The sequence below is a fragment of the Pteronotus mesoamericanus genome, unplaced genomic scaffold (assembly GCF_021234165.1).
Source record: "Pteronotus mesoamericanus isolate MK-2021 breed Mesoamerican mustached bat unplaced genomic scaffold, CSHL_Meso_final scaffold_21, whole genome shotgun sequence".
NCBI lineage: Eukaryota > Metazoa > Chordata > Mammalia > Chiroptera > Mormoopidae > Pteronotus > Pteronotus mesoamericanus.
In genome coordinates, this window is record NW_026555310.1 from 27,161,815 (window position 1) to 27,174,337 (window position 12,523).

Consider the following 12,523-nt stretch of genomic DNA (forward strand, 5'->3'; position numbering starts at 1 on the left):
AAAAATGTAAGAAAATTGGAGGACCCAACCAAAAATTCACATTGGAATGACAGAATGGCAGAAGAAAGGTATCACCAATGAAATCATTTAAGAAAAATTTTCAGTCAAGAACTACTAAACTGAAAGGATGTGATGAATGCCAGCCAATGATAAACTTGCAGCATACTGGAGACTAATAACAGATTCTACGAGCTTCTGTTGAGGGAGAAGTCAGAAATAAGAATGACTTCATATTTCTCAGCAGTAAAAGAAGCAAGTATATAATGAAACAGTGCCTTTAAAATTCTAAAGAAAAGTGAATTTCTAACCTAAATTTCTATACCTAGCCAAACTATCAGGCATAACAATATATGGTAATTTTCAGATACACATAGTCTCAAAAAATATACCTTCCATATATTCTTTCTCAAAAATTTACTATATAATAATAAAAGTCCCCTCCACATAATGAGAGAATAAAAAAAAAGTACAACATTAAAAAAAGGGCCGGGGGGGCGGGGGGGGAGTTGCACAGAAGAATGAAGGAAATCCCTAAAATGGTGAATAAAATTCAAAGAATGACAGTGGTATACCAGACGCTAGGCTGAAGCAGTAAGATTTAAGAAACAAAAATGAAGTCAAGATCCTTGCTGCTACTTCCTTTAAATACAAACATCAAAGGATCCTTAGTAACAGACTATACCAAATCATCTAACTATTATTATATGTAAGAGACTTAGGGCTATAAAGTTGACATTACCTTCATGAATCAACATCTGTCAAAAACTGTATCAAGAGAATGAGTCAAGATTTCTGTGGTTCTGTTAGTCAGGTGCAGACAATTTTGTGTCACCCTACCATCAATAAAACAAGAATTACCTAGGATTAAGTGAACTGAATTACGGTTAATATTTTATTTTTAATTGTCACATAGGAAAACTCTAATCCTCAATTAAGATACAAGGTCTGTCTGGAAAAAGTCCAGTCATTGTTAATATGAGAACAATTTGCACGACACTGATGTAACCTGGCAGCCAAGGAAAGTAGACTGGAATGCACATGCGTAAACAATGACGACTTTGCTGTACCAGTCAGTGCAGCTATGGGCAACTGGTGATAGGCAGCTTCATCACGACCCACTCATGCATCACCTCTCACGCAGACTTTTTTGGTGAAACATCAAATCACCCAGGTGACTCAGCCCCCGTCACAGCCCAGGTTTGGTGCCCTGCCACTTCTGGCTTTTCCCAAAACTAAAATCACCTTTGAAAGGGAAGAGATTTCAGACCACCAATGAGATTTGCAAAATATGACAGGGCAGCTGATGGTGATTAGAACTGGGTGAGATCCCAAGGTGCCTAACTTTGAAGTGGACTGAGGTATCATTGTCCTGTGTACAATGTTTCTTGTATCTTGTATCTTCTTCAATAAATGTCTCTGTTTTTCATATTACATGGCTGGATACCTTCTGGAAGACCTCATATACTTTGTATAAATAGTAATTTAAATAGTATCTTGATCTCATACACTCAGAATTCTAGAAGATATCCTATGAAAGATCTTAATATAGGTTATGTTAATAAAACATCAGGATATTTTAAGAACAATTCTGTATAAAAATCATTGAATATTATACCTTGTCTAAAAAATACTTAGAATAATAATTAAGTATTGTATAAAGTATCATAATTGAGTCTCTTTATTTTTTATGACCAGTTCACATAGTTTCAGTAAGAATCTGTTTTCTTTCCTACCAGGATAAAATTGGATAAATCAAATCTGTAACCAAGGCAAGAAAAATGTGACCTTTAAAAACAAATCTATAATTAGTTATGACAAGAAACAAGGACTACATCACAAAGGTAGAAATGATGTCTACTAAGTCAAGAAACAGACAAATGTAGGAGTGGGAATCTCAGGGAACCATGATATCCTACAGTTTTAAGTACTGCTGGTAATAACTCATGAAGGAAATAAATGGTTCTTGGTTCCTGACTTTGTTATCAAGCAGATAAAAGTGTGTAAGTTAATTATTATACTCTACAAAACATCTAAACAGATGTTAACTCTTAAATCTCTATCAAATAGGATGTTGTTAATAACATTAATCAATACCTTATTAGACCAATTTTAAGAAAATGGTCAAATAAAACATCAAAATAAATAAAGAATCAAAATTATTACACAAGCTTATGTGGTCAAATCTGTGCCTTAAAGGACACTTGGCCACAGAAAAGGTTATGAGAGGAAACTGACACTTTTGTTTTGCCTCAACTTTGAGCAAGTTTCACAGCTGCAAGGTAAAGAAGGAAGGAGCACTTTGCTACCCGAAATTAAAGCGGGAAAAAGCAGGGCCAGGGGGAGGTTAATCCTATGTGGATTTAGTACCCCAAATAAATGACATTACCTCTAACTTTGACAATTACGGTTGTCTGAAAAAACTGACAAACCTTGAAGATAATTAATGTGAGAAATGATTGCTTTTTCACCATGAATAGATGAAGAGGCTTACTGTAAACTTAGTGATTTTTAGTAATCTTATAAGGTTCTTAGTCTTAATACTTTGGGTTTTTTTTTTTACACATTCAGTATTTTTATTTAATTTTTTTAGCAGTTTACCCCCCCCCCACCCTTTCTTTTAAGTTAGTGTGACAATTTTTCCATAATAAACTGCTAAAAGAGAAGCTTTGGTCAAAAGTGGGAATAGCAAAAAACAAACAAAATCCAAGAGCTGCTGCTTTTAAAAAACCAACACTTTTTAATAATTTAATGAATCAGTCCTAAAGCTGGACTCCCCCTCAAACTTTTGCAAATAGCTACTTTTCTAAATGTTTATTTTTCCCTACTGGTGAGTAGTATTATCAAACCAACTTTTCTAAATTACTTTATAAATGCATTTAAATTCTAGCTCCAGTAATCAAGAACACTGTCATCTTCTATGTATCTTGCACTGCAGGGCTTCCTCTAGCTGCACATAGCTGCCTCTTAGTAAACACTCAGGCCTGACTGACTCACCAATTCACTGAGGCCAGATAAGAAAAATGAGTCAAAAACAAATGCTAAGCATTTTACATGTCTAATCTCTTGTAGTCCCCATAATAATCCTAGCAGGTAGGTGGAATCATTATTTTATACATAAGGAACACCGCTGAGAAACACCAATTGCCCAGGTTCCAATACAAAATGACTGTTCTTTCCACTCCACTATATTATTAACTGATTTTAGGAAAATACTTTATCTTTCCTCTTGTTCTTTTTTTCTTCATTTATTTGTTTTTATTTTCCAACTGTTAAATCAAGTTTGTAAGGGAAAGGAATCACACAAAGTTAAAAAAAAAATCATTCCATCTTTTCATCAAACCCTTATGAATTTGTACACATATGTCTTTCAGAGTTGTTTTAGAAACATATATAAGTAAGGAATGGTGTTTCCTTAATTTTCTTCTATTTCTTAATGGATAACATTTTCTAAAGTTGTTTTACTATTTATAATTTTCCATGTGCAAAGTGCGTATCTATCTTTGACAATTTATCCAGTGGACGCTTAAGTAAATTACATGTTCAATTATTAAAAAAAAAAAATCCCAACATCTGTGGATAATCATGAGTTAAAAAAAGGAACTAGAATATCTTACTCTCCTTTTTTTCACCTCCACCTAATACAAATGGGTTCTATTCTTTCGATAAGCAAATATTTATGAATATCGAGGTAGGCAGTGTGGAAAGCAATCTCTTAGTTTTCAAAGTGGTCTTATGTGGTTTAATCATACCTAATTAGAAGAGATTTGTCTTTAAAATGAGACATTTATCAGATAATCAGTAAGATATCCCTAACTGCAGGAAGCCTATAAACTACTACACAAGTAACAGTAAACATAAAAAAAGGAATAAATGCCTTTAAAAGAGATACAAAATAAAAAGAAATTAGAGAACTTCTAGCTGAGAATAAATAACTGATCCTTTACTATTAGGCTTATTATCCAGGTACCAAGGGAGCAATGACTCTTTATTTAAAAAATCAAGTATTTATGTTAGGGAAACTACTTTGAGTTCTCCTAACATAATAAGATTACTTTGACTTCCCCACAACAGAGTTCCACTTTCTGTGCCTTACACAAATATCTATTGTTTTATTTATCATCTACAGAAAGCTATTTTTAATTACTTAATTATGTAAATTTGACCTACATCCAAAGAATTCACGATCACAATCTTTTTACTTGTGTATATTACAAGGTCTTCAAAAATCATTATCTTCTAATGTGAAAATGTACATTTTATACACACACACTCATAAAAAACAGAAGATAATGCAAAAAAAAACACAAAAAAACCAATCCTTAACTTAGAGACTAAAACAAGCAGTCCAAACAAATGTCATACAATTTACCTACTATCCTTCATCCTTTTAAAATAAGTGTTAACTGTCAAGGTTCAAAAATATTACAGTAACTTAAAAATTAAATGAAAATTACAGTTCTTCCACAACTAATCATAATTTTTTTTAAATCCTCACCCGAGGATACGTGTACTGATTTTTTTTAGAGAGAGGGGAAGGGATGGATATGAGAGAGAAACATCAACCAGTTGCCTCTCACACACTCCCTGACTGGGGACCTGGCCCACAACCCAGGCACATGCCCTCACAGGGAATCAAACCTGCAACACTTTTGCTTTTGGTTTATGGGACAATGCTCCAACCAACTGAGCCACACATGCCAGGGCACGATTTAATGTTTTCAAAGGCAAGGAGAAAAGAGGAAGAATTCTACCAAATAGTATTTATAACAACCAGGTCCTCAGCGACAAATCATGAACACAAAGCTCTCAAAATTCCATTTCAAAGGAAGATATACAGAGTTATAACTGGATCTAACTCTTAAAACAGAAAACCAGTTTTCAACAGCAAATTAGAAATTACTTAGTCTACTATTCCAGCTTCATTTCTAGCAGAAAATGCTAACTGTTCTCTAATATTCATTTCTCTCCTTCTAGGCGAATGCATAGTTGTCCAACTGGATACTACATTTCTCAGCCTTCCTCTCCCAGCTAAGCACGGTCCAATGACTAAATTTTCAGCCATAAAACACAAGTCAAAGGGGTACATGCCACTTCCAGGTTATGTTCTCAAAAGAATGAATGGGCATTCCCATTTACTTGTCTTTTCTCCTTGCCCCTGGCTAGTAAAACTGTGTAGTAGTTCTACCTAGAAACTATGTTCAACATATGAAAACCATTTGTTAATCCAAAGCCACTTGTAAACCCTAAAAAGCCTGCTGTAGTGTTATATGAGGGAAATAAACATTATTAACCCTTAAACAATAGTAATAGTCTCTCAGAAAAATTAGTCTTTTACTGTAATCCAATTAGCTCCTGATATTTACCACCTAAAAGGAAATTTTAAAAGTTCAAAGACAGCCTTTTTTCTCTTCCATGCTTTCTTTTATTTCTTCCTTTTCTTAAAACATTTATTCTAATAAGAATAACAGGACAGATACATTCCTAAGCTACAAAGCCTTAGCTGAAAATAAGCTGAAGCAGTCACTGTTTTACCAGACGCCTTTTACCCTGGTTCTCAAAACAGCAGATTCTCTTTCAACCTTCTATGTTTACTTTTCTACAAAATGGAAGGTGATGATCTTTGAGAATTACTGACTCAGAGTTCCCTTCACAGTTCTATCAGCTCTGAGGATCATTATTCTAATGTACAGTTCAAATTAACGTACAATTCAAATTTCTTATTAGAATGTAAAAGTGACAGAGTGCTACACACGTAATTCCTAAGGTGCCCATTAAGACAATAGTTCCTCCTCAAAGTAACACAGGGCTATACGAACAGCAGAGACAGACATTTTGACACTGCTTCGTCACATTACCATCAAAGGGCTCTCTCTCAACAAACTAAAGGGTTTCTAGCTAGTTATACCTAGCTCTTAAATACAAAGTAACACAAAACATTGTTATACTATTCTGAGCAATGAAAACCTGCAGACATGAATAAGTAAATATTTCTGATGGTAAAGTTAACAGGTCATCTTCATTTTCCAGACTTTCATGTTTACACAGGTCCAGTTATAGACTGTCAGGGAGGCAATATCAACTACATCCATAGGCCTAGCTCTGCCACACTTTTTTGGACAGTGGCCAAGGAGATGCCTGTGTCATTATCTTAAAGACTCAAAAAAAAAAAAAAAAGATTAAAATTCAAAACTGAAAACATTCACATTGTATTTAATAAGCACTACTGCCCTTGTCTTCTCATTTGGCAGGACCTGAAAATGCTGCCCAGAACTCATATTCTCTGTATTCATTTACAGAATGGTTTGCACCCTGCAACTTGAGTATATATAAAGTTTAATTTGGTGGAACTCACTTTTACTTTTCCATGTTGAACTAACTAACATGACAGGAGAAACTACTGAATTTCAAAAAACCACTGAATTTTGATGTTAATTTCATAATCGATTACGTAAATACTGTGAAAACACCACTTAATTTGTATCTATAATATGCCCCACGTCTGTTAGGAACTCAAAGGTAAGAGCTTTATTCTCAAAATTCTTTCTGCATATGACTCCCTTGAAAAACTAGGTATGCCAATGTATGAATTTTCCACATACCTCAAAACTTAACAATATTATAACAAAAATCTTTCTAAACTAAATCATACACTTCTTTGCCTTCCTGAACAAGTTACATATAAATATTCTCTATAATTCAGAATCATTAATGAGATTGCTAATTACTATATTGATTACTGATTATATGATGACTGCATAATAAATACTGATTCAGCTCTAGGCATACTGATTCCCAAACTAACCTCAAAACTAAGAGTTTAAATTCTTGCTTCTAACATCTGAAATCTGAGAACTCTACACAATCAAGATGCTAGCCATCATTTCTTGCCACAATCCATACATACTTATCCAGTAACAATTCTGTCCCCAATTTTCTAGTTTTCATCTATTATAGTCTGAAAAAGAAATATCATTAGTGAGAACTAGGAAAAGTTCTCAGGTAAGGACAAAGGTCACACAAAAACAGTAGAATATAAAAATTTCTGAAGCAGATTTGCTTGAAAGAGAGCCAAGATGGGAATTTTTCATTTAAAAAAAAAATGCTTAAGGGAAGCCAATATTTTAACATTTCTACCTATTTCCTAGGTTTATTTTCATAAAGCCAATAGTATTTTAACATTTGATTTCTATCTTCCTTGTTTTCTTTTCATCAATTTCAAGTTTTAACTAGTTCAATAAAAATACTTTTGAAATAACCTTTCTATCCTATATACATTATGAAAAAGATAAAGCAGAATTACAACTGAAATAGATCATTATTAATCAAGATTATAGTCTTCATTGCAATCAGTACAAACAGTAGACTTAATGGAGAATGAATTTAAATAATCAGTTAACATCCTTATGAAAGACTATAATACTTTGTTACCAAAGAGACCAAAACCAAAAATTTTTTCTTTATTATAGTATTAGGTTCCATCCTGACCAGAAAATGAATAACTTTTCAAAATTCCTCCATTAAAAAAATATGTCTATGTTAACCAAAGAAGAAAAATTTTGGTTTCAAGTATTGCAGAACATTTTATCTTAAAAATCTATTTTTCCTACTTCTAACTTCATATTTGTATTATTTTCATGTCATCATGTCCTAAAGCAGATTAAAAATAGGAACAAAGTACTATATATACTCTTCCAACTCATCCCTATTAACATTTATCAGCACTAAAAAGCCAGTATATAATACCTTACTGAAAAGTAACAAGTATCAGAAATTTTCCCAGAGTTCCTAAAAGTGGTACATTTTTGTGCGATCTGCAGGAAGTGTTTCATATACAAAAAACAAACATATAAAATATTTAAATTCACTCCAATTTAGGTTTAATGCCACTCTAAATAAAAACTACAAATAGTTGGCTTTTTTTTTAATTTAACCAAATGAATCTACAGTTCATCTGCAAAAACAGGAAAGACTAGCTTAAAAAATTGTGGGAAAGGAATTATGAATATACAGTTATGTGGTCTGTAACACCACAGCAAATAAAATAATTCAGTACTTCTATATGAAAAAGGCCCATATACAAGTGGTTGTTAACCTGCTTTTAGATGTTATATTACATATTCCTGTGAGAAGCTGATGAAAACAGTAACTTTGCCCAGAAAAGTGTACATATGCACTCATATAACATTGTGTACATCAAGGAATCCAAGGAACTCTTTAAGCCGATCTATAGAACTCCAAGACCAGTGGACCCAAACTTAAAACATCCTAGTAAATGAAGCAGAATTGATTAACTCAAACCCAGTATTTAAGATCAAAAGAAAACAACTCAAAGCAATAAGAAATAGATCACTAACACAAGTGGAAACTAGCAACCCACATTTACACAGTACATTAAAATAAACTCCATATACATTAAAACATTTTTTGTTAAATTCTAGAAAACATCTAGAAAGAAACAAACAACACACATTTAGTTCATCTTACAACAGGTAGTATTTTCCAGGCAGAGAAGTCCTGGAAGAAATCACAAATAAAACCAGTGGATTTGATTATGTGAAAACAAAACACTTCTCAATACATAAAACGATGAGCAATTTAAAAAGTAATGAACTAAAAAAACTGCATAAAATGTGAAAAGCAAAAGGCTAATATCTATAAATACCTGCTATTTATACAGCTATTAAATAAATAAAAAAGTTACCTACCTACCACAGAAAAATACACAAAAAAACCTCACAGGTAATTCACAAAAAATGAGAAACCTGCATATATATTAAACATGAAAAAGTTCATTAGTTATATTTTTGATATATGTATCTTAATATATATATTAAATATATATAAAAATATATATTTAGTTATTTATTTAAAAAGGAAGTAAATGGGATACAATTTTTCAACCACCAAACTGATGGTGGTAAATGCTGTCTCTAAAAACTTTTTATCAATTTGTGAATTATTTTAAAAGCCCTGTGAAACAGTAATTTCAAAGAAGTATTTTAAGATTTAGATCATGACCCACAGAAAAGGATGTTCAGTATAGCATTATTTATAATAGAGAAAGGGTCAACAAGCAAAATGGTCAACAACAAAAAAGGTTTAGTAAGTCACAGAACATTCGAAATAGAGATAATGTTTTGGGGTCATTTGAAAACATATTTGAAGAATATTTGATAATTTGGGATGTTTTCACAATATCATATAACCATTAAAGAACACATTCTAAAAGAATAATAAAATGGAAAAATATCCGAAATACTAAGTTAAAAGAACAGGAATGAGATTATGATCCAAGTAAAAACAGATCAATCGATCAATATTATTGATCAATTATTATTGATCAACTGCTCAACCATGGGAAGGTCACAGAAATCACCAAAACATTTAGAGCATTTATTTCTAAATGTTCATTAATTTCAATATATTCCAAATGTGTTATAAGTAAAAAAATAATTTATTAATTTCATTAAAATCATATAGGAAAAAAGACAATTTCAATGGCTTGGGGCTTAATCAAATCTTTGTATCTGAACTAAATTATATAATACTTAAAATTCGCAAAACTAAAAAGACTTAAAACCGAGGTAACTTTTATTTATTCCTGGAACCTAGTTTTAATATTTATATATACTGCCCATGTGTCAAAATTTTGTGGTATCAACTATCAAAGTAAAATTTCAAAAGAAGCTTGTATTGACAGGACCAATAAACAAAGAGTATACGTTCAGACAATTCACTGACCTTAGTTTTAAGTTTATAGAACTTTATTTGACTTTCTAACAAAGATGACAGCAAAATTGTCCTCCCAATAAATATTTACATTGTTCATTATGTTCTTCAGTGTTTTTTCAAAGTACTTCTTTCAGTCTTCAACATTAACCTAAGAGGTAATCATTTGTATATTCAAATGATTTGTATATTCAAAACATCAGCTTGAATGTATAAACCAAAATATTTCACTTTTCTGGAAATGCAAAGTATACCACGCCCTAAGATCAAAGTTCTTTTCTTAACCTACATATGTACTTGTCTACACATACATACACACAGATACAGAACTACAACATATTTTTAACGCTCATAAAACACTAGAAACAATGTCAAAGGAGGTGGGGGAGGAGTCTGATGGGTAAATCACCAGAGAAGTATAAAAAGGAAGATTGCACAACTGCCCTCTAAATATACTTGTTAGTAGGAGTCTCCAGAAGCCCAGGAATTAAATCAACGACAAATTTTCTGTTAAGAAAAAAAGAATTTTTCCTATCATTGCATTCTATCTCGTGGGTGGTATTTTAAAAAAATCCACCAACCACAACTATTCCTTTCAACTATATTTAAATGCTAATAATGGTACTTGTTTAAAGTTAAGGCAATAAAAATGTCCCTAAAGCAACCAAGATTGCAAAGCAAGAACCACTTTTTCATTTGACAGGGGACTGACTTAAATTTACCAAGGAACTGTTATAACCACAGATGAAGTTTATGAAAACCATTTACAAGTTTTTAGCCCGGTAAGACATAATTTGCACAATGGTAGAATTATATCAAATTGCATAAAACTTCTTCTCCCAAGCATGTTATGTAAGATTTAAATATAGTGGCAATACCATTTTAAACTCAAATAATAAATAACATACTTATAACTATTTTCTTTTAAGAAAATAAAACCAGGAACGTTACAATCTTAAAAAGTCAAACACAATTTTATCTTACACATATGTATATGGGTATTTTTTTAATTGATGGTTCACTTAATTTCCTCATACAGGCCTTAGTGTAGTTGGAAGTTCCTTACAGAATTCTTTATCAGAAAAATTTACCAAGTTTTATATTTTACCTATCATAACAAAATGCCAAGATAATGACTCAATTTTAAAAAAGTAACAAAAATGTTCTAACTGAAGCAGCAGTGCACAAGTGATCAGAAACTGAAAAATGTAAAACTCAAACGTTAGTATGATCAGAGGCACACAAACTCATTAAAATTAAAACTTCACTGACTTAGGAGCACATATTTTCTAAAAATAAATACCCCAAGGAGACTGAGATTTCGTTTTAAACAAGACATATAGGTCTTTCCCATGACCCTCCCTCTCATATTTCAAAAATTCAAATTATTTCCATTTAGTAAACATCCCATGATAATAGCACTGGTAAAAACAGGGTTAAAAATATTATTTGCAAATGTGCAATTCAAATAAATGCACTTCCTGTGAGAACACCACTAGGTGCTGATCTTCACCTTCCTAAATATAAGCTTGAATCCAGCAACACTCTAAAAGTGAAATTATAATCGAGAACCATAGTGACAATCACTTTTACAGAAAAGTCCACAGCTTCTCAGAGAACCGGAAAAATAAAAGAAAACAGTTTGAGGTCTGCACACAAGTATTACATAAGAGAGACGCTTTTCTTGAAAAATGTGAGAGTTTGAGGGTATCAAAATGTAACCCCTCAAGAACGAGGAAAATTAAATCTAGAACCCAAATGGCGTCCAGCAAGAACATTAGATCTTGAAAATGAATATTGCGCTTGCGCAGCCACCGCCCAGCCCGCTGCACAACTGCAGCTAGAGCCCGACCCCGCAAGATCACGTGCTCCCATGCAGCGCCGGCCCGCAGCTCCGCAACCGCGCACGCGCAAACAAAACTCCCGCAGCCGCCATAATGCGGTGTTGACTCTTCAGAAATACAATAGTAATTTAAGAAAATATGGTTATAACTGCCCCTAGGATGCACATATACCTTTCCGGGCAAGAGGTGAGAAAGTGGGAATCAAGTTCCTTCCCACGGCGCCTTCCGCGCAGCCGCCCCCAAAGCTGCTGCCTCAGTCTCGCGCGCTTCACTCGCCGCGCCGTCACCGCTGCTGCCGCCGCCGCCGCCGCAGATTCAAAAACAAACCCGCTTCTCCCTGCACGCGCGAGGCCGTTATGCAAATTAAGTAGGCGTGGCTCGGTGGTCGTACTATTGGCCACGCCCTTTGCGCTATCAGCCAATAGGCTGACAGACTGGCTGGTCCTTATGCAAATCACATGGTTTTTTATTTGAATGAGGGAAATTGGCCCCGCCTTCTGTCTTGGTGGCGCTGCGCCTTTCAGTTGCTGTGTGAGGTGTATTTTTCAGTGGGACTTCCCTCAGCCGGTGGAGTGAGTAACACTTTGTGAGCGCCCTCTATGAGCCTGAGAAGGAAGGAAGGAAATAGGTGAGAGTTTAAAAGCAGAGGGAAGGATTTTCGAAAAAGGCTAGAGTGTGTTGATTTATTTATTATTTATATTAAAAGTTGAAAGTTTGCTTTAAACTGTATACGTAATGAGTTAATGAAGAAAACACATCTTTCCTTTCAGTTCTGTGCCAGAGCAAGCACTCCCAATGATACTCTCCCACCAGAAGCTGTATCCTTCTTACTAAATTTTACATTGGGAGCTAACCGCTAATGAAAGCCAGTGGGATGTAGTGGGGAAGGTGCTGCTTGGTTGGGACTTCTGGGCTCGCATCCAAGTACTTGGGGTTACTTGCCTGTTAAA

The 12,523-nt window shown here is 33.6% G+C and overlaps 1 protein-coding gene across 1 annotated transcript in view; it reads right to left on the minus strand.

Annotated features, from left to right (window-relative positions):
- ATF7IP (activating transcription factor 7 interacting protein) overlaps positions 1 to 11,927 on the minus strand; it is a 107,921-nt gene extending 95,994 nt beyond the window's left edge. The window contains exon 1 of the mRNA XM_054591403.1: positions 11,745 to 11,927. The gene's annotated coding sequence lies outside the window, so the exon portion shown is untranslated. The remainder of the gene's footprint in view (positions 1 to 11,744) is intronic.
- Positions 11,928 to 12,523: the final 596 nt, after the last annotated feature.